General features: G+C 38.2%; 1 protein-coding gene across 12 annotated transcripts in view; it reads left to right on the top strand.

Moving 5' to 3' along the window:
- Positions 1-22,908, top strand: part of ANKS1B (ankyrin repeat and sterile alpha motif domain containing 1B) — a 1,201,009-nt gene that overhangs the window by 880,445 nt on the left and 297,656 nt on the right. The window lies entirely within an intron of this gene.

Genomic DNA, 22,908 nt, shown 5'->3' with positions numbered 1-22,908 from the left:
GAAATCACACATGACTGCTCATTCCCTGCGCTTGCTGTAACTGGCTTCCCAAACTGCTGATTTTAAAGGGGGAATCATCTTCCATTCCTTCATATGTGGCAGTTCACTTTCCCACCACATAGAATTCTCAGCAGGTTTATGTCAGAGGCTTTCCCCTCTAGGGCCAAACTGAGGATCAAGGCAGCCACCCACTGAGCCAGTATAGTAATATGCAGCAGGGACCCAGAGATAGGAAAAGCAGGGATATTTGACTTCCAAAGTAGTAAAGACCTTCTCAAGATGGCACTCTATTAAACAGCACCATGAGAATATGCTAGAAGTGCAGAAAATTTCTTTAGAGCCAATTGGCTGTGCAGACTCCAAGTCTATTGTCTGCTTATACTACATGTCTGCAAGGTGCAGATTCCTGTGGTAGTGATTTCCTCTAGCACTCTCCTTTTTCCTCTGCCTCTGCTTTCTGCCATGCTGCTGTGTGATCAGTCTGCGGTACTCCATTTCACCCTCTGTTCCACTCTCCAGAGTGTCTGGGTTTCTCCAAGTCTCTAAACACTATTAAACTTCACTGTTCTCTCACAGTCACCCACCTTGATATGCAGCTGCTCTCCAGTTGTGTTAATTCTGTCTCACGGAAAAGCAGTAAATGCCTCTAATCTGCCATCTTGAATTTCCCCCTATCTTTTCTTTTTCCCATTCCCTGTAAAACATCTTTATAATTCCCTCCTTATCATCTTCCATGTTCTAACTCCCGTTCCCGCTTTTTCTCATCAACCATTTCTCTAGTTACTTGCCTTCTCAGCTGTCCTCTTTTCAGCTTAAATCCTATGTTCATAAATAAAAGTGTCAGGCTTAAGAGCAAAAATAAACAAAACAAAACAAACTCTTTCTATTTACAATCTTACTGTCTCTAATCTATTTTCTTTTCCGCAATTCCCCATTCAAGTACTGTGATTGCTCAATATTATTTTTTGAATTTTGCGTGAAATTCACTCTTTTTCTCAGATTCCCAATTCCTGAAGGTAGATCTTACATATTGGTTCATGCTTTCATTCATTCCTTTATTCATTTTTCAAGTGTTTAATTACTATGTACATTAGTTATTGCTCTAATCTCTGGTGATACTTGATGGACTAAGACAAGCCCCTTAAGCCTTGACGTCTAGTTGGAAAGCTAGAGAGCTGAACCACTGGCTAAAATGTATTGTGATTGCTACATGGGAATTTGCACAAAATGAATTTTTCTTCACAAGTGGGCTTATCTTCACCAGCTGAATCTACCATAGCTATTTCACCATCATCACCTATCCAAGATGACTCAGTAAGAAAAAATTATTGGAGTAGAAGTCATAGGGATTATGTATGTTGGTCTTGCAGTTACTGGCTATGTTATCAGAATAAGTCTTACATATCTTATCTTTAAAGGCTTGAACCATTTCTTTCTTCTTTCTCTTCTTCCTGAAGTCCCTAAGGAAAGTTTCAATAAAAAATAGATAAATAAATATATAAACATAAATATCCTGAAAGTTTGAGTTAAGTTGAATGCCTCTACATTTAAAAAGAATCTTTTTTAAAAAATCTTATATGCTTTCATTTCTCACTTCCTCTAGCACTTCTATTTGCCAGCTATCTATGTTATTTATCTACTGTGTCATTCTGAGAGTAATTTCTTGCAGGAGTTCATCTCCTTATTTCAGCCTCACAGAACAAGGAACTGAGCCTCAGGAAGATTGTGGCTAACCTACAATTGAACCCATGTTACAACTTATTCTAGTTTGCAACCCTGGCCAGTTTCTGACAGGCTCAGGCTTGATGCCAGGCTAATCTTTTTAGTTACTTGCTTCCGCTAAACCCTCAAAGTATAAAGATTTTTAACATTGCATAAGGCATTTCTGTTTTCATTATTCTATACTTTGTTCTAAATATTATAAAAAGGAATGCCAAGTGTTCTTTCTATAGAAATAAATATCCCCAAAGACAGTCCTTGTGAAGTTACAGGATGTCAAGTACATCTAGCTAACATTTTAATTTGCGCTTCACTTATAAGTCTGAGGCAACATGGTAGGGTTCCTGATTGATCATCTGGCATTCCAGCTGGTTTCTCTGTGCAGGACTATGTCAGTCTTACATTCTCTCACGTTCACAGGACACCATTGCCCAAATAGTGGGGGTGCAGCTGCTACTCTTCAAAACTAAGAAATGACTCCTGAGACACAGGGGCAGGAATGGAATGATGATGGAATTACTGTCCATTATGTATTAATTTATTTTCTATTTTAATTTATTACTTGTAAAAATCACATTTATTTTAATATGAATTTATATTATGTTTATTAATTTATTTTCACTGTATTAATTTGTTTTCATATTCTCAGTTCATTGTAATTGGTTTAGTGCAACATCCCTTGTTGTGATTCTGTGGGATGGGGAGGGGAAACATCACAGTAAAAGTAGATCACCACATCACAGTTCTTGCTCTGTCAATTCTGAAGATAGTCATGGCTAGATCAGTTAGCCTATCCTACATTTTTTATATGAATAAAAGCTAAATGGAAAATGCTCTATGAAATACAAATTATGATTTTAACTATTACTATTAACAAGTAATCAAACTAGCAATCAAAGGACACATTTGGAAACTGGCAGCAACCTGAAAGACACACCTTACCCAACCTTGCCACATGCATTATTTTTGTTGTATAATTACATGGATTCAACACTTTAAAAAAATTTTTTAATAATATGGTTTATTTAATTATTAAAATGTTAAAATTTCAGTATATATCAATATAAAATTATTTTTTAAAACTTTTATAAAATTAAATTTTATTATTCTATTAAGATGAAACTATCAGCAATGCGAAGAAAGAGCCTACAGAATGGGAGAATATCTTTGCCAATCATACTTCAGATAGAGCACTAATCTCCAGAATCTATAAAGAACTCAAAAAACTTTACTCCAAGAATTCAAATAATCCAGGCGACAAATGGGCTAAGGAAATGAATAGACACTTCACAGAAGAAGATCTACAAGCAATCAACAAACATATGGAAAAATGTTCAACATCTCTAGTAATAAGAGAAATGCAAATCAAAACCACCCTAAGATTCCATCTCACCCCAATTAGAATGGCGATTATCAAGAATACGAGCAACAACAGGTGTTGGTGAGGATGTGGGGAGAAAGGTACACTCATACATTGCTGGTGGGGCTGCAAATTAGTGCAGCCACTCTGGAAAGCAGTGTGGAGATTCCTTAGAAAACTTGGAATGGACCCGCCATTTGACCCAGCTATCCCACTCCTTGGCCTATACCCAAAGGACTTAAAATCAGCATACTACAGAGACACAGCCACATCAATGTTCATAGCTGCTCAATTCACAATAGCCAGACTGTGGAACCAACCTAGATGCCCTTCAATTGATGAGTGGATAAAGAAACTGTGGTATATATATACAATGGAATATTACTCAGCCATAAAGAATGATAAAATTATGGCATTTGCAGGCAAATGGATGAAATTGGAGAATATCATGCTAAGTGAGAAAAGCCAATCTCAAAAAGCCAAAGGACGAATGATATCACTAATAAGTGGATGATGACACATAATGGGGGGGAGGGAAGGGTTAGTGTTAGGGTTAGAGTTAGGGTTAGGGAGGGGGGCAAGTATGGAGGAAGGAAGTACTGTATAGAGGGTAAAGAGGGGTGGGAGGGGTGGGGGGAAGGGAAAAAAATAACAGAATGAATCAAACAACATTACTCTATGTAAATTTATGATTACACAAATGGTATGCCTTTACGCCATGTACAAACAGAGAAACAACATGTATCCCATTTGTTTACAATAAAAAAAATAAAAATAAAAATAAATCAAAAAAAAAAAAGATGAAATCTCAAATGTTATTTCAAAATATGCATGGCATTGGTTCACTCAAGAGTAGGAGAACAAGAATTCTCTGACCCTTGTTCTAACCTATATTTTAACAAGGAATTTATAGCCTCTTAGTAACTTCTGAAGTTATCTTTAGAGCACATGGTAGCATCTCAGCTATAAGTGCTTCAAACCTAGGCCTTCTTGGCTATTTCAGGATTTTTCTTTATTACACCATGATGGTGATGATGCCCCTGAAGATGATGTAGGAGACTCTGATTGTGAAGATTCTAGAATAATAGAAAATCTTTTTATCTAGGAAATCAGGCTGCTAGCAGTTATTGATCCCCTTTTAGTGTCTGCTAGGAAAAATCATCCCCAGATGGTAACATTAAGCATTTATACTGCAGTGAATATCTGAGTCCTTGCAGAAATTCCTAGTAAAAGATCTTTTCTGGAGAATTCTCAACCCTACATTATACCTTGTCTCAGGGATATAATATGTGTTTGTTTGTGCAGAGCTGTACTCCTAGAATCCACCCATTTTCTTGGGTACCAGTTCCAAAATTGGATCTTTGAATTAGCCTTTCCAAAAATCAGGTCATCACCAATTCTTTTACTCCTAGACTATAAACTATATAAGAACAGAGACCATGAATGGTTTTCTTAACACCTCTGTCTCTAGGATCTAATATGGTGACAGACAGTAGGAAGTAAAATTGTCTTGAATGCTTGAATGTCCCAGAGCAAAGGAATTTGTATTGCCTGTGACCTTGGGTTGTCTGCAAAACACTATACTACCCCCCTCAAGATTTTCTAAAATTAAATTTGACTTTTTGACATTTTTGTGTTGTTGTTTTTTTCTTGTAAACAAATGGGATACATGTTGTTTCTCTGTTTGAACATGGAGTAAAGGCATACCATTTGTGTAATCATAAATTTACATAGGGTAATGTTGTTTGATTCATTCTGTTATTTTTTCCCTTATTTTTGTGTTTTGATGTCACATTTGCTTTCTAATTCTGAGATGCTTACTGCTCCTTCCTCACAGGAACTTGCAAACTGAAGATGCTAGTTTGCACACATGTGAAAATAGGCAACGAGTTTGCATGCTTTGAGGGGACAGGATGGAAAGAAAAAGTTTGAATGGTCTCAGTGTTTTTCCTCTAGAGTTTTGATTATGTGAAAGTCCTCAAAAATATAAAACTAACTGCTTTAATTTATACTTAGTTTAAAGACATAAATAACAAAATACTTCTCTAGACAGTCTACCATTGATTTTCTTCACAGGGTGTATTTGTGTCCAACTATTTGAAGATTTAGTTTCAAAATATTCAGGTTTACAAATAAAATATCACAAAACCACATTCATTTAGTGAATATTTATTGAGACCTCACTGTATGTCAGGCATTGTATGCAAGCTGGGAATAAAATAATGAGCAAATTACCAAAAAGAAGTCTACCTTCATGGAACTAACAAAGGAAGTAGGAAAATCTGTAGTCTACTTATCCAATGTTCTGACCTAATGCAGGGGCATCAAGCCAGAATTCCTGGAAGAATTGACCAACAGGAACTAGTTAAGTCAATACAAGTGAGGATGGTAGAGAGAGGGGTGAAAGGAGAAAGGGTTCTGGCTATAGAGAACAGTGTTGCAATGGTCAGGGAGTCAGGGAACACACAGGTTTCAAGGGACTCCAGGAAATTCAACTCAGTTCAATTTAACATGTATTTATTTGGTAGCCACCATTTGCCTGACCCTCTGCCAAAAACCATGAGAAGTATAAAAGATACATTTTAACATGAATCTTGTCCTAAAAGATACATGGGCTCAACAACTAATATAACAAGAGTGCATTTGTTCATATAAAGTACCAAAATTGGGCATACGTGATAATAAGTGGTGAAAACAAAAAGATATAAAGAATAATATTGCAATGGTCTGGGAGTAAGAGGGAGCTGATCTAGAGAAATGTGTTATAGTATATGTACTAATTAGAGTCACTATTACTGTTTACCATTTAATGTCTTTTAGAAATCAGGATCAGCAAATACTACCAGGCATTACCCTGGCTCACCACCACCCAGCCCACCAGCGTGCACACACATGCACACATGTACCCTCTCAACATCTAATCTGTAACCACCTTCCCTCAGTTGACCATCATCTCACTTACACTATACCAAAATCCTCCTAGTAGATCTACATACCTCCAATCTCATTCTTTCCAAATTCACCTTCCGTACTGCTGTCAGGGTTCTCTTTTTAAAACACGTTATCTAATAATGTCCTCTGACTAAAAGTTTTGAGAGCACCAGGTTTTCCATATAGTAAAGTCTGATTTTTATCAGCATATCATTCAAACCCTCTCAGGCTTTGGTTTCCAGACTTCATTTCCAGTATTATCCTCTTACCTTTCTGCTCTGGTTTCTAGCCATGGTATTTCACAGATTTGTGCTTTTGCTCATCCTGTGTCTTTTGCCTATTAAAACCCTATTCACACTGGAAACCCACTTCTATAGGTACTAGTGCTTATGTGCTGATATTTCACATATACGTATTAGAAGGCCTTACCAGATTTAATACCCTTAGAAGATAGCCTGCTTTGTTTATTTATCTTTGTATACCTTCAGTTGCTAGCAAGCGAGTATATAATGAGCATTGAATTAAATTTGTCAACTTTGGAGTATATGTCTATGAATTCCTATCTACCTACCTATCTAAATTCCTCTCCTCTAAGAATTTATAATCCTTAATTGTGGTAGGTAGGTATTATGTGCAGTGCATTGTCACTGCATGAAGAGGTGCAAAAACCATTTGCTTGCCTTGGAGGGATCCAATAGGTTAGCTGGGAATGATATAAGAATGAGTCAAAGAGATTAAGAAGATGAAAAGAAGAGATAAGAAAAGGCATCATGATGCTTGAGTGGTTGGTTGATTACATCCCTTCCTTGCTCTAAAAAGTACTTAAAGTAGCTTAAAAGATGACATAAAAGACATCAAATATTTTTTAAAAGTATATGTAAGATGAAAGCAAGATATAGATAAGGGATATCACTTGAGTTGGACCTTGAAAGTTCAGTGGAATTTTGAATATCACAGGGGAAAAAAAAAGGGAGATCAGGGCAAGGGCAAAAGAAAGTAAGACAGAAAGAAATGTTGGAGTTCATAGTGGGTAGTGTAGCAAGGAGTCTAAGATTGAAGTATTTAAAAGTAAGATTAGAGACATGGGGAATTATGAGGGAATCTTTATGAGAAACCCTCAAGAAAAAGAATCTCCATGCAAAGTGCAGTCTTCTAGTAGGTAAGTAACACGCTTCTGTAGAGCATTAAGGCGGCATGGTTACCCAGCCTTTTCCGACAGTGTTTGCAACTCAGTTTCAGGAATGAGACAGTGGCATGGACCTTACCTGGAGGAATTGACAAGTGCCCAGGATGGCAGAAGTACCAGTAGCAAAGTATTCCAGGAGAAAAGAACAGCTGCACCATCGCAGCTTCTTCCTCCAAGCCCTTTGTCTTCCTCAAGGCTTCCCTCCCGACTCCCACCAGTTTCCCCTTTCTTCTCCCTACTTCCCATAAACTTGCTTCAGTCTCTCTTAAGAGCAAAGGAAAAGAAAGAGAGAGAAAGGAAAATGAAGCAACCCTTCTTCAGTCCTGCTCCTTCCCCAGCTGTCTCCAAATTTTCTCCTCCCTTATTTAATGCAGACTTCTCAAAACAGCAGTCCACATTCACTGTCTCCACTCCTTTTACCTCACAATCCTCTTTGATCTGACTTGTCCCCACAATTCTCTTGGAAAGAGTCCTCTTGTGATCCCTCACAAGCTGCTCTGTATTACCAAATCAAAGGGCCTTTTCTCCTTCTTTTAAGGCCTCTCCGCCATATTTAACAGCTGGTTCATGTCCTATCATAAAACTCTTTATCCCCGTGGCTTCTGAGACAACATACTCTCCCTTGTTTCCTCTTTCCTTCTTCTCCTTACTTCTTTCATAGTGTTTCCCTGTTCTTCTCCTTGGGTTCTTTCATCCATTTCACAGTTACAGCTACAACACAGGCACTGATAACCTGCAAATCTACAGCTCCAGCATGAACCTTTCTCCAAATTTCAGCCTCCTATAACTTCCTGCCGACATCTATTCCTGCAGTAGGCTCCAACCACATTCAAAAGAGTACATCATCCTTCTCCCCTGCACCTTCAAACTCTTGCTTCCTCCTTAAGTCTCCTTCTGCACCCAACCATGCCTCACCAAGTCTGTCAAGGAGACTTCACAGTCATCCTTGGCTCCATCTTCAACTCATGCCTGCACTCAACCAATAATCAAATCCAGTTTTGATTGTTAGTATTTCTTTGATATATCTCCACTCCCACTGTAACTATCCTAGTACAGACCTTCACCATATCCTGTATTATCACTACAAGAGCTCCCCAAATGACTTTCCAACTTCCAGCTTTTCCCTTCAAATCCATACTTCGAATGGTCACTGGAGTGTGCTCTCTAAATTGCAAATTCTGCCATCCCCTTTCCAGGCATGAAAGCATTCACTGGCTGCCCAGAGGTATGGGATGAAGCCCATCTTGTGGCTCACTCCCTATTTCTCCAGCCTGATTAACAGTAAATGTCTGGTTGGCTTTCACTCTCACTACATGGCTTCTGTCCGCAGTGCCTTTGTTCCTGCTGTAACTAATCTATGCAATGCTCTCCTGCCTCCACCACTTCTGTACCCTGGCTAACTTGTGCTCATCACTTAGTAAGTAGCAGAGCTGTTACCTTCCCCCAGATGTCTTTCCCGATCTGCATCTGTGTACTTCAGGAATCTTTTCTCTACGCAGCTATAATCAATGTAATGTACTTGCTGCATCTAAGAAAATAATCTACTTATGTGCCTGTCTTCTATTGCCACCCCAAGTTTCCCTCACCCCTTTAAGGGAAGAGAATGTCATAGTTACTTTAGATTTTTCAATGTTTATGAAAGTGTGCACAGCACCGTAAGCACTCGGTAAATGTTGTGAGATGGTAATGTAAGAGAATGAGAGAATGAATGAGTGAATGAGTGAATGAATGCATGAAAAAGCCCCACAAGTCCTGGCAAGTGAGAGTGTTTTTCCTTGTCCTCATCATTTTTTAGATAGCCCAAGAACTGAAAATGAAAATTATATCTAATAATCACTAGAGAAGCATCATCCTTGTTAGAGTTAAATGAACTTCACGGTTTTCAAGGGAATGGCTTCCATTTCTCCTTTTCTACCTACTTGGAAAGTTAAAGCTAAAGCCACAGATAACTGAGCAGTGAGCTATTTTGGGGTCAGTCCAACCATGTTCCCTAACTAAGCTTCAACTTGAAGCAGAGGTACTACAGATTAACATGTGGAATGAGGCAGGAACCAGATGATTATGCAAAGCTTCCACCCTGCAAGCATCTGCAACTGTTTAATTTGTGGGGCCAGTCCAAAGTAAACATATGGGACCCTATATTCAAAGAAAAGTGAAAGAATGTCATTTATATACATATATAAATGATAAGCGGTCTTTCTCTGGATTTCTATGGTGTTTTAGTTTGTTTTGGTGTTTTATTTACTACTTAATCTTCTAAGTAAAGAAAAATTAAAATTTTATGTTATTAGCATGAATTTTCCTTTGGTTTTTATGTTGTTCAATGCTGCTTTTAAGTGCATATTCATATAAGCATATAACACCTGTGCAGGATCACCAAAATTATGCAATTCATATTTTGTACCAAAGAATGTCTTGGACTGGTCAAAAATTAAACAAAAACAATCACAAAGCAGCCCCAGGAAGGTTAGGAGGAGGGCAAGTGCCCCCAGATGTGGAGTCAGCCCAGGGAGCATTCTCAAGCACAAGAGTCTTGTAGGGAGAGGCAGAGTCTCTCAGACAGGTTGGAGCCTGCTTCCTGGTGCAGGACACAGGTGCCTCACTGGGCCTCCACCCTCCCCCTGAACAGGCAGTGCCCTGACAGGGTAGGGTCTGGGGAAGTTGAGCCAGGTGTTTCCCTTTCAGGGGTCCATCACTCTGAACCATGGCAAACATGGAACACCCAGGAAATCTCAAATCTCTGCACTAGGGCATGCTTGGTGCCCAGACCTGTGTGGCTTCTGGCAGATGGCCCAGTGGATGCACCATATGTGGCCAGTTAGGTGGCATGGGACAGGCATACTGACACAAATCCTGTCATGCCAACACTCAGGCTTCTGCTGGGAGTAGAGGACGGCAGCAGTTTCAGGTCTGGGCTGAGGAGGGGAGTCAGACAGGACCCAGGGCATCTGGCAGCAGTAAAGGGTTCTCTGCCAGAACCCACCCCTAAGCAGCAGCAGGAAGCAAGGCGCCACAGGAGCTGAAGCGCCAGGTTCCCAGCATGTGCTCCATTGTCCCTTCAGACTTCACTTACAAAACACAAACTCAAAGAAAAAATTAAACAGATTTCGGGGCAGGAACTACAGAGCACTAAACTCCAAGTACAAAGCCCTTTGAGCTTTGGGCCCCATGGGATGCCCAATTAAGTGACTTGCCCAAGGCCACAAATCTAAGTAAATGGCAGAGCTAGGAATAAAACCTGCATTTTTTTTTTACCATACCACACATGCTGCCTCTTTCAGAATAGACTATTTCTGGCAAAAACAACATGAAACTAGAAGATTTACAGTGCTATGTTCTTTAAAAAAAAAAAAAAAAAAAAAAAAAAAAAAAAAAAGGAGTTCCTGCTGGGATGCTTTATTTTTAGCAATTAAATTATAGTTTATAAAGCAACTTCATATAAATCATTTAACCACATCCCTTAAAGGTAGGTGTTATTCCTAGCCCCACTTTACAGATGAGGAAAGACATTGACTGGCTCAGAGCCACACTGCTAATAAGAACAGAGCTGGAACAGGAACCCAAGAGATCCAGACTCCTTATTCTTTCTGTTAATCCCCAGTGCCTCAGTAGAAATTGTAGGATATAGAGACCAAGAGGCTGATAGGGACAACCTTGACCACCAGACCTCAGTGGGTCAACTCCAGTGTAAGACACTTGTCTAGATGCCATGGTGGCCAGTGGACATCTGATTCCACAGCAGCTCTGCCACTTACTGTGAGACTTCACTCAAGCGGCTAGTTATCTCTGTGCTTCCTTGTTCTCAACTCTAAGCTGAGGATGATAATAGCAACAGTGATGTCTGTTTTTTTTTTTTTTTTATTGCAAACAAATGGGATGCATGTTGCCTCTCTGTTTGTACATGGCGCAAAGGCATACCATTTGTGTAATCATAAATCCACATACAGTAATGTTGTTTGATTCATTCTGCCATCTTTTCCCCTTCCCCCCACCCCTCCCACCCCTCTTTACCCTCTACACAGTACTTTCTTCCTCCATACTTGCCCCCCTCCCTAACCCTAACTCTAACCCTAACACTAACCCTTCCCTCCCCCCCATTATGTGTCATCCTCCACTTATTAGCGATATCATTCGTCCCTTGTCTTTTTGAGATTGGCTTATCTCACTTAGCATGATATTCTCCAATTTCATCCATTTGCCTGCAAATGCCATAATTTTGTCATTCTTTATGGCTGTTTTATAGAATTGTTCCGAGGATGAAATGGTGTCTGGTCCACAGTTAACGCTTAGCTTCACACACTCATTGTTGTTGAATATATTTCAGTTGGTGAAACTTGGAACTGAGCCCAACTCCCCTTCTTCTATATGTATCTCTCACTACTGAACACTTGCTTGAAGAAAATTACTTTCTCCCCAAAAAGAAGAATTGATTATTATTCAGACAATAGAAGGATGTGAGTACCCATACACCTTGTTAGAACAGATGTGTGTTAGGAACTAACATCTGGCCCAACCCTCTCATGGTTCAGTTGAGAAAAGTAAAGTCTCAAGGAAATTAAATGAATGTTTTCGTTTATACAATTAAATTTGTTCAGGATAAGCCAGGACTCAATATTCAGTGCTCATTTCTAATGAGTGTTGCTTCTGTTAGACCAAACATAACTCTATCATTATCATTATTTTAAAATGCTGATTTTTCATAATATAGCATGATTATGAAAAGCTGTAAATTCTTTTTATTTTGGTTGTTATAATTGATCCTGATGATTATTGTAATAATTATACTGTGAAAAATGATTTAAATTCATTTGTGCTCCTTGTACACATAAATTGAAGGATATACCAGTATTATTTTCACAGTATGTTCTCTTTTTCCTTCCGGATAGGAAATATTTTTGAGCCATATGGGATCCTAATTCTCTGAATGCTTTTAGATTATCAGATGTCTCAACTGACAGTCCTGGATGAAAATCAAATCATGAGAATTTGCAAAACTGAAAAAAATTAAGAACATTTTGGTGTTATGGTGTACCAGCAATTCCATCTTTATCTTTTCTTCAATTAAAGGGGAAAAAACACATTAAACATCCTACATATTAGAATTTCCTGATGAAACTTTTCAATCCTTTTCCTACTAACTTAGTGATTTTTAGGCTGTTTTTCTAGATGTTTTTATATATCTGTGCTTCCTGGTTTTACTTATGTATTCAAGCCTTATTTTAGTCAATACTAAGCAAGCATTAGAGGAAATGCAAAGATGCATAAGGCATGATCTTTTCCCCCAAGAAGTTTTCTGTCCAGCCAGAGAGACATGACACAGAATACCAATAGAAAGAAAGGAGATACTATGCACCCACTTTTAATAACGCACAACTTAAGTAAATATGAAGACCTTCAAGATGGTTTTAGTATCAAATATCTTAAAAATCTTTCTTTAGGTTAAAAAATTAGACAAGGGAACGGTTAATTATATTCACTATGAGAAAGAACATTCTTCCCTTTTCTTTCTCGTGAAGGGTTGAGTAATATTACTTGATGAAGAAAATGGTGTAAATGAGAGCATCCTACATGGTGTCAGTGTGGCACAAGGGACAGGAGTGTCGTGTGCCATGTACAAACCTACCTTTTGTATTCAACCTATGGCCACATGACACGGCCAGCCAGCCCCACACAGCTCAGAGGACTTCCTTTCCTCATGATCTTGCTCCCACTGCTCAGCTGGGGCAGCTCTGCCTGTCTGCCAGCTGTGACAGCCCCACATTGCAGCCCAAGGTTGTGTGCCAGTGAGTTTTCCTGCCACCACATTTCAAAAAATCAAATAATCTAAGATAAAACTTTCATTGGGGGGGGGGGATGTTTTTTTATCTTAGAGTCATCTCAGAAAAGTCAAGTCAGAAAAATGTCTTAAATACCAAAACCAAAAATAAACTTGGGGTAAAGTCAGAAATACTTCATCACTCAGCTATTTCCATAGAGGAATCACTATTGCCCTCCACAGGCTTTCCGGATGGCAAAGGACCCGCACACAAACCTTGAGACCTCCAGAGTTGAGGGCAGAGCCATACGCTGAGATCAGCCTAACATGCCACCAAATGTCCTTAGTGCTTCTGCCCTGATAAGATTATAGAGTCTTTGGATTTCAAGAGTCAGTTTTTTTCCTAAGGAATACCAGACTCGTGTTCAAATGTACTTCCTTTAGAACCATAACCATACAATCTCTGGATGCCTGCTGTCTTGGATTGCAAGCTGAAAGCCACTCCCAGATTTAAAATCTGTCAACTCCAAGAACACTTTGTTAATTTCATATCCAATGAGTGTTAACAAGATTCAAAATCCAGAGGAAATTCTTCCGAGAATCTTTTTATGACATTTCACAATTTCAAGTCAAAATGAGAAGTAACAGTGCTAAAAATTGACACATATACACACACACACAAACTTGGTTTGCATAACTTTCATCATTCTGTCTGCTATCCCTTCTCTGTTCTTCTTAGTGTTATCACACCCCAGTCTGTATTAGGTGAGCAGTAAATACACTGCTGCCCCATCGGGACCTCTGCATGTGGCACTGTGGGTCTCCATCATTATTATCAAGGACAGATAAACCCTGGTTAGGGCAACCTAGATGTACAAGGTGGAGAGACTTTCTCCCTCCAGGCCTACCTCTTCCATAGCCTCTGCCTGCCTGCTTCCAGAGATCCCAAGAGGTACCTCTCACTGTGTGCAAAGGACTGTGGGCCCATGTGGGTTACCCGTGCATTCTGAGGAAAGCCCACAGAACTTCCTCATGGGCACAATGAGGGAGAAGGTAAATGTCTCCCTTTTCATCAGTAAAACAGAGTCTTCTCTCGTTGTCCAATGGGCAGCTTCTGTCACATGTCCCACCACGGTTTTAAGGGAGGTTGAGAACATTTAGCGTACCCAGCCTCTGTAGTAGAAGGCAGCAAGGGAGAGAGGACGCAGCCTACCAACCGTGTTTGCCACAACCTAGAAATAGAATTGCTGGCACCACGGAGTGTGAACATTTTTGGCATAATAGGTACTGCTGAATCTTCACCCATAGTTGTATGAATCTAGAATCTTTGTCAAAGACTATGCTGATTTTTATCTTTGCCATCTGGCTTTTCTCATTGACTCAAATGCAAGATTATATTTGGTCTGGAAACTTGACTCCTGAGTGAGACCAATTCCCATGGTCCTCCAAAAGGCCATATTCCACCCTGTTCGATTCAGATTGTTAATGTTTCTAGGCTGTTTGAGTTTCTGTTGTTGAACTCAACTTCCATATCATCCAATTTCCTCATCTATTTTTCACACCATAGCCAGAGCACATTCAAAGATGCAAATTAGTTTATGTCCTTCAGTGTTTCCCACGGCATGCGGAATGAATTCAAAGTCCTTCTCAGGGTCTACCACTCCCTGCATTATTCATGCCTTGCTTCCCCCTCCAAGGTCTCCTTCTCCCTCAGTCACTAAATTCCATTCTTAGTAGACTTCTATGTGTTTCTAGAATATTCCTGGCACTTTTTTCACCTTGGCACTTTTGCACCTGCTTTTACTCCTGTTTGGAATGCCCTTCTAATGGCTCTTCTTGTTGTTGGGTTGCTCCTTACAATCCCTCAGGTCTTAATTTTCATGTCACTTGCTCAGAAAGAATTTCCTGACCAGTTTCCTAGCATAGGTCTTTCTTATTTTGTTTTGTTATTACCTCAGCACTTTTAACTTCCTTAATAGCAGTTAGGGTTAGTGTTAAGGTTAGGGTTAGGATTAGCTGTGTGACCTCAAACAAATTATTAGCTTCTCTGTGCCTTTGATTTTTAATTTCTAAACAAGGATAATAGTGCCCTCCAGAATCAAGCAATATAAAGTTCTCAGTACTGAACACAGTCGGAAGGACACAAATACCCTTTGTTCCCAGACGTTTCTCCACCTTAATTCATTTCTCAGAAACTTCGTTTTCTAAGCTGACCAGGCAGGTAGTCTGACAAAGCTCTGCAGAAGTGCTGTATCCTTCATACCAACCCAGCACCATGTTGTTATTTCTCACTTCCCTGTATATACCCAGCCCAGATCATGGTGAGTTCTGTGGTGCCTTAGGCAGAAGCACCCTGGGTCACTTTCATTAACACGCTTGGCTCTGGATTCCACTAGGGCAGTTTGGAAGGAAAACTACAGCTTGACTTTGCAGAAGATAATTTATTTGAAATAAAATGTATTGAAGAAACTGTGACAGTGACTCCCAATGATCTGTACATTTATGTGTATATGAGGAAAACAGTGTCATGGGAGTTACATGCTAGTGGTATTGCACACATATTGACTGGCATCTCCACACACATAATCTCCTGCTAACATTTGGCTGTCTTTCTATAGTGAAGGAAACATCATCTCAGAATCTGACAGAATAAAACACTGATCCCAGACCTATCACATGCTGGCTGAGTGAAATTGATGAAATAGTTTCACATTTTTGAGACTCAATTTCCCTGTTTAAATGACAATAATACCACCCATCTTGTTTTTTGTAAAATTTACAAATAAGCTGGACAATGTTCCTCTGCCTTGAAGAGCTAACCTAGTCACTGCTCACTTTCTCTTGTGAGGAACTGGGAAAGGTTCAGCAATATTAGATAGGAGAATGGAACTCAAATACCTGCCAAGATTATGTACAGCCTACTCAAGGAAAAAAACTTTTTTTAACTTCACAGCTTGTGATTGGAAAAGGACACAGGACAGCTGCTAACTGTTTTCCTTTCATCTCTGCTTTGGGCATATTCCTCTAATAGCTCTGCTCTAACACTCGGTCTGCATCACAGTGGGAGCTGGAAGAGGAGAATTAAGGTGTCCCCCGCAACCACAACCCCACCCCCTGCTCAGACTCGGCTTCTGGGAAAGGCCATTTGAAACATTTAATGTCTGCCCTACTCCTTTGGGGGTGGTATAAACCCAGCTAGACACCACGCTTCGGAAGAGATGTTAAGACTTTGCAGTCAGATAGGGAAAGTTTAGACTGGGAAACCCCCAGGTCCCTGCCAACCCTGATTCCATGATTCAGTGAACAGAAAAGAGTGAAGCAGAGGGGAGGTCAGACAGCTTTCAAACTTCTCTTCCATAGAGGGGGACTCTTTGTTGCTTAAATACTGTGAAACCAAACAAAATACATGCTTTCACATATGAATTTCTTATGGCTCTAAAATGAAAATATAAATGATTGAGGTCCAACCATGTTTTGTAACTGAATCTTTTCTAACCCCTCTGGAGGTGATGTGGGGTAAAGTTTGAGAAAGTTTTCCATCACAAGAGGGAACAAGTTAGTTATTTAAGTACATATCTCATGGAGTTGTGTGAGACTTAATTAAGGTGTATTATGCACACCCACACACACAATGGAATATATACAGTAGGTAGGCAAATAAAGAAAAATAAGCGCACACAATGAGTTTTGCTTACATCAGCTTTTCTTACCTGAAGAACCTGTAAATTGACTTTCTTAAATGAAGAGTTGGTTCCCTGTCTTGTAGCTTCAAAATTTTTGACCAGGGCAATACAAATTACTATACAAATGACTTTTCAGTATTTTATACACATACAAAATTCTAAAATCTACACAAACATGTTTCAAGTGAATCATAATTATAATTTGTGATTTCACCAAACTCTGCTCAATACTTTTAACAAATTTCCTGATTACTTAAATTCCTTCTCTTTCTCTGTAACTTGGAAACTAATGTGTCAAAAGGGGAATAGGGGCTGGGATTGTGGCTCAGTGGTAGAGTACTCACATAGCATGTGTAAGGCACTGGTTTAGATTCTCAGCACCACATAAAAAATAAATTAAATATGGATATTGTGTCCATCTACAGTAAAAACATTTTTTTTAAAAAAGGGGAATAGACCTCAAAAGTAAAAAGGAAAATAATTGGTGATAAAGAATTATTATATTAAGATTAAATAGGAATCTTAAAATTAAATCTAATGTAGTTTTAGTCTAAAATATATGTTGCATATATAAAATGCTCTCTTTTTGCTTATTGAGGTAATATTTATTAAAATCAATAATCCATGTGATCTGAAATATCCAGAAAACTTTCTTCATAAGCTAAAAACATGAAAATTTAGTTAGGTGTATACAAGAAATTCCATTTCAGTAGAAAAAAAATATACTTAAATGGAAGACTAAGGTATAAAGATTTAAAAATAGACTACAAAATTTCTTCCACTGCAATTTTATTATTGTGAGAGAGGGAAGTAAAATTGGACTTCTTCCATTATATGATCATTTATAGTAACCATGTTTCTGTATGAGGAGCTAAATAAAGATTTGTTCCAACACTGACAGAATTATAAATTTAGTATTTATTACAGTAACTATTACCATAATCATGCAGAAAAGACAGCATTGAGTTTACTTATTAATTGATATCAAATTGATTCAGTTTCTCTAGAAACTAAAACATTTTTATTCCAAGAAAACTATGTGCAGTTTTATGCCACCATGTTATTTATGCTATAAAAATTATATTAAAAATAGACTAAAATACATGTTTTTCCATGTGTGAGTTTGCAAAATCTTGATATAATTCTGTTATACAACTATCCTATTTTAAATATTTAAGACCACATAAATTGTGAAGAATCTAATTAAGTAAATTATAGAGCAAAAGGAATTTTCCCCAACCAACAGTAGCCTATTGAATTTCAGTCTTGGTATGAATGGAAAAAGAATAAATAATATTATCCAGCTCAAGCTTATACCAAGAAGAAACCAACTCCCTTTGGTCCTTAAGTGTGCTTCCCTAGCATTTTATATAACGTGATGTGAAGGAAAGATTTCTAATGAATGTGATGTGGCATTAAAGTTACGATGGTAGGGGAACGTCTGAAGCTGCAGTCCTGAGAGACAGAGCCATTGGTCCAGATATCCTTAAGAGATGATTTAAATAAAGAACAGTTTTACTTCTAATGGATCATTAAATACAAAATACTACTTTTCAATCTATTTGGTCACCTTATTAGCTAGCTTGTCACAGTTGAAAACATCACATGCATAAAATATTCTCCCCATGGTCAGAGAAATTTCAGTTTTCAGCTATCAGTGCATAAAATATGAGGTGATTTTTCTTCATTCCATGCGAAGGAGAGCAATAAAGATGCCCTGGATTAGACACTTCTTGTCTGTAAAAGAGCAGCTGTTATAAGAACATTGCCTTGGGCCTCTGATCTTCCTAATAAGTCATTGACTAAACAACTTTATCTAAATACCTTGTACAGAGTGCCTGGTAGGGTGTTAAGAAAATAATAATTTAGCAGTTAAACTTGTCATTTTTATAGCTTACATTGCTAGTCCCATAAAAAAAGAAATACTACTGAAAATAGAATAAGCTTCTAATTTGTTTTGATGACTGAAAAGTTAGAAGAGAATTTTCTAAAGATCCTAAATTTAATGTTCAAAAACTTTGACTAAGAAACATAAAATAATCATATTCTGAGAATGACTCATGAGTAGTTTTGATTTCCTGCCCCATTTTTGCCCTTCTATGATGATTTCACTACAATTTCAATTCTATAACTGTAGAGCAGTACTATCTGATAGAACTTTCTACAATGATGGATGTGTTCTAAATCTGTGTTGTCCTTACAGTGGCCACCAACCACATGTGGCCAAGTACTTGAAAGCAAGATCGAAAAGAATCAACTAGGTTTGACAATTGAGAGGTCATTCTCAACACTTGGCAGAGAATTCTAAGGAGCTAATGAAGGATAAAAGCCTATTACAGTGGGTGGAGGAGAAAATGGGAGATAAATAGAGACAACAGGTGTACCGGGGAGGTGAGGAGGTGGAGTGCACTGGAGTAGGTGGGTGAGCAGAAGACAGGCACAATGGAGCTCTGCTGCAAAAACCAACGATCTGGCAGTTATGTGAAGAGTGGATGGAGGAGGGAGGAAGCTGGATTTTATGTTCAGCTTTTATTAGGAAAAAAGAAGCTAAGCTGAGATGCTCTACCATTTTGTAAAAACAAATGATAAAGTAAGAATAAATTCCAGCTCCCCAGGGAGAACAAAAATGTTTATGGTGCTTTGGGCACCTTAATGGTGTAAAAGAAATGACTATGAGTCCTCAAATGTTTGGGTTTTTCTGAAAAGCTATAAGAATCCATAATACTATAAAAATAAGGTATTCCATTATTTCCTTTAATAGAAATATAAATTCATAATACCAAGATTGATTTGTCAACAAAAAGATGCATTCTTGAACTTCTCAATAATCATTTATTAAAGCTAACTTTAGGTTACAAATTCTGAAACATAAAATGTAATTTCAAAATATATGGTCTATTTTTATGCAATGATAATAATCAAACGGGGCAATACCAGGGCCATGGGCCATGACTGAAATCATAATTTTTGAAGTGATTGCATATTATTTAAATGCTTTCATTTTGTAAGTGAGACCCATGAATCCTAAAGAAAACAAAAGACTTAGCCAAGTTTACCCAACCATGACCTGAACCCAGGTTTTTAGACTCCAAGTCCCCTGCTTTTTAGATAGAAGACTGAATGAATGACATATCAAGATATTTTGTATGCATTTTCTTTTAATATATTGTAGAGAGAAAATAGTTTATTTTTATTAATTTTTCATTGGCACATAATTGTTCATATTTATGGGGTACAGTGTGATGATTCCATACATGTATACATTGTGTAATGAACAAATCAAAGCAATTAGCAAAATTAAAAATTTCTAACACTATGCCTCATTGAGGAAAACGATTCTTTCTTTATGTCTCCTAACTGGGTATTATTGCCCTTAGGCACATTCTCATAATTTTCATTAAGCTTCCCATATTTCTCACTCATTTTTTAAAAGTGTTTGCTAGGGCTGGGTGTGGTGGCACTTGCCTATAATCCCAGTGGTTTGGTAGGCTGAGGCAGGAGGATTACAGATTCAAAGCCAGCATCAGTAACTCAGTGAGGCTATAAGCAACCTAGTGAGACCCCATTTCAAAATAAAAAGGGCTGGGAATGTGGCTCAGTGAATTAAGAGCCCTTGGGTTCAATCCCTGGTACCAAAAAAAAAAAAATTATTTGCTAGGAAATTTTACCCAAACAGAAATTATTGTTATGTACTTAATGCCTTCCTTAAAAATGTTTGACTTACCTACAATTCTTCTAAAACTCTCTTCCCTTACTGAAGAAAGAAAAGATAATATTTGAGTGACTTAGAGAAAAAGCAGTGGTCTATAAGGATTTGCTGGAATTATCTCAATATTCAAAAACTGACCTCAGGTTTTCAGAATTATAGATAGGAGGGACTGAAAACTATAGGATGTTGATGTGCTTTTGATTTGTACAAAGAAACTAGGGCTTTATATTTTGCATGAACTGAAGGTGAGGGCTGCTAATTTGGCACATAGAAAAACTGATTGTGCTCTAGCACATAGATGGCCAAAGGATTTTTGTTCCTTCTTTGTTTGTTTGTTTGTGTTTGTGTGGGGTCAGTAACTCCTTTGAAAAATCTCTGAAAGAGTAAAAATCAGAATAGGTATCACATATCTTGCTTATGCCACAATAGTTCATTTCTGGAAATAATAACAGTTTCTCAAAATGAAGTCATTTATATTCTTAGCCATGCTCTATTGTGTGCACTGAGTAATTTCTTGAGAGCAATGTTTCCTGTGGCATATTGCCAAGACTAGGTTTATTTGTTTTTCATTAGGTTTTTCATTATCAAGCTGCTATATACCTGAATCGTTCTGCTTCCTCTGAGATGGCTGGTGTAGCTTAAGCATAGGAATGATACTATGAGTGGGTGGATGCTTTTGTCCATCGAATGCCCATTTTAAATCCTTCACTATGGTACCATTCTAGTGGCTTTAATCCTTCTAAGAACAGTCAATTATCTATTTAAAATGTAGTCTGATATTAAATTATTTACATCGACCTATTTGGTCCCTGTCCAGGGAAAAGCATTAGTCTCACTCTGCTCCACACTAGGCCTGCCCCTCCTCCTCCTCTCTCATCCCAGAGAAAGCCATCCAGAACCACCCCCGCCCCTGCCTGGAACCAGGGTGCCTTCTGCCTTTCTCCATCATGCCACATGTTCAGTCTCCAAGTTAAACTTGTTGATCATTTTCATATCCACTTGCCTCTTCCCGATTCCCATGACTACTACCTTAGTTTTAGCCCACATCATCTCTAGGACAGCTACAGCAACCTCCTCGTCACCATGGCCCTGGTATTGCCCCTTCCGATTCATTTTCTTTTGCTCTGAACTTCTCTCAGTACCTGTTGCTCTCCACGAGCCAATATTCTATCACTTTTACTCATAAGTGTTACAAACTAGTAGAACAGAGTTTCAGGATTTGTCCAGAACAGTAGCAATCCTGATTCTTGAACTTCTATAGACTTTTTTTTTTAATTCATTTTTATTGTAAACAAATGGGATACATCTTGTTTCTCTGTTTGTATAGACTTATTGATTTTAAAAATGTTTTGCTTTTATTTTTAATTGACATAAATACTTATACTTACTTAGGGATTACAGCATAATAATTTGATACATGTGTACAATATGTAATGATCAAATAAGGGTAATTGGCATTTCCATTTCCTTAAACACTCATCCTTCCTATGTGTTGGCAAACTTCAAATTCTTCTAGTTATTTTGAAATGTATAATAAATTATTATAGACTATAGTTATCCTACTGTACTACAGAACATAAGAACGATTTCTCCCATCTAACTTATTTTGGTACCCATTACCCAGCCTCCCTCTATTTCCCTCTCACCACTGCCCTTCCTAACCTTGTGACCACTATTCTACCCTCTTCTTCTATGAGATCAGCTTTTCGGCTTCCACCACTGAGCAAAAACATACAGTAGTTGTCTTTCTGTACCTGGCTTATTTCATTTGACTTGATTAGAATCCTCAACTTAAAGAGACTCTCTAGCTTATAGATTCTGCAAGATTCAAATTTAGGGACAAAACAAGTACCTACAGTTTCTGTCAAATATTAATCAGAGGCTTAATATAGTCACTGAAATCTGAGACTTTCAGGACTAGACTAGTTCTTGGAGATTGTGTGACTCAACCTGGTAAGGAAACTGAGATCCAGGTATAGATATCAAAATTATCTCTCTAATTTTAGAATCCCACCATGTATCTCTTCTTAAAACCTGTCCATGGCTTCCCATGATGGTCAGAATGAAGTCTGAACCTCTTAGAATTGCATACGATATCTGTGTAGTCTGGCCTCTGCTTACCTTCCCTTCTCACCTTTCCTCCTCTCTCCAAATTACCCCATAACTCAGTGTTTCCCAGTATACTTTGTCTTTTCTTACAGGTTATTGTGCATAATATCCCTTTTGACCCTCCTTCTTTGGTTCGTAACCACACCTGATTAGATGTCATCTGTTCCAAAAATATCTCTCATATCCCCTCTAGATTCTCGAGCAAGTGTCACCACATAGCTATTCACAGCATCAACTGCCTTTGCACAATCTATGTCCATCACTGGACTAAAAGGAGCAAAGCCAGTCAGGGGCAGGGACCTGCATCTTATTCAATGCTGTATTCCCACATCTTGGTTAGGAATATGGCATTCAACGTTTTAAAATGTATTATTCTCACTTTTAACCTGCCTGGTACATGTCAATTTTCCTATCAGTCCTCCTGACAAAATCTGTTTTCAGATTAGTTTTTTAAAA

Source organism: Sciurus vulgaris (assembly GCF_902686455.1).
Source record: "Sciurus vulgaris genome assembly, chromosome: 5".
In the NCBI taxonomy this organism is placed as follows: domain Eukaryota; kingdom Metazoa; phylum Chordata; class Mammalia; order Rodentia; family Sciuridae; genus Sciurus; species Sciurus vulgaris.
This window is presented reverse-complemented; position numbering and strand designations above follow the sequence as displayed.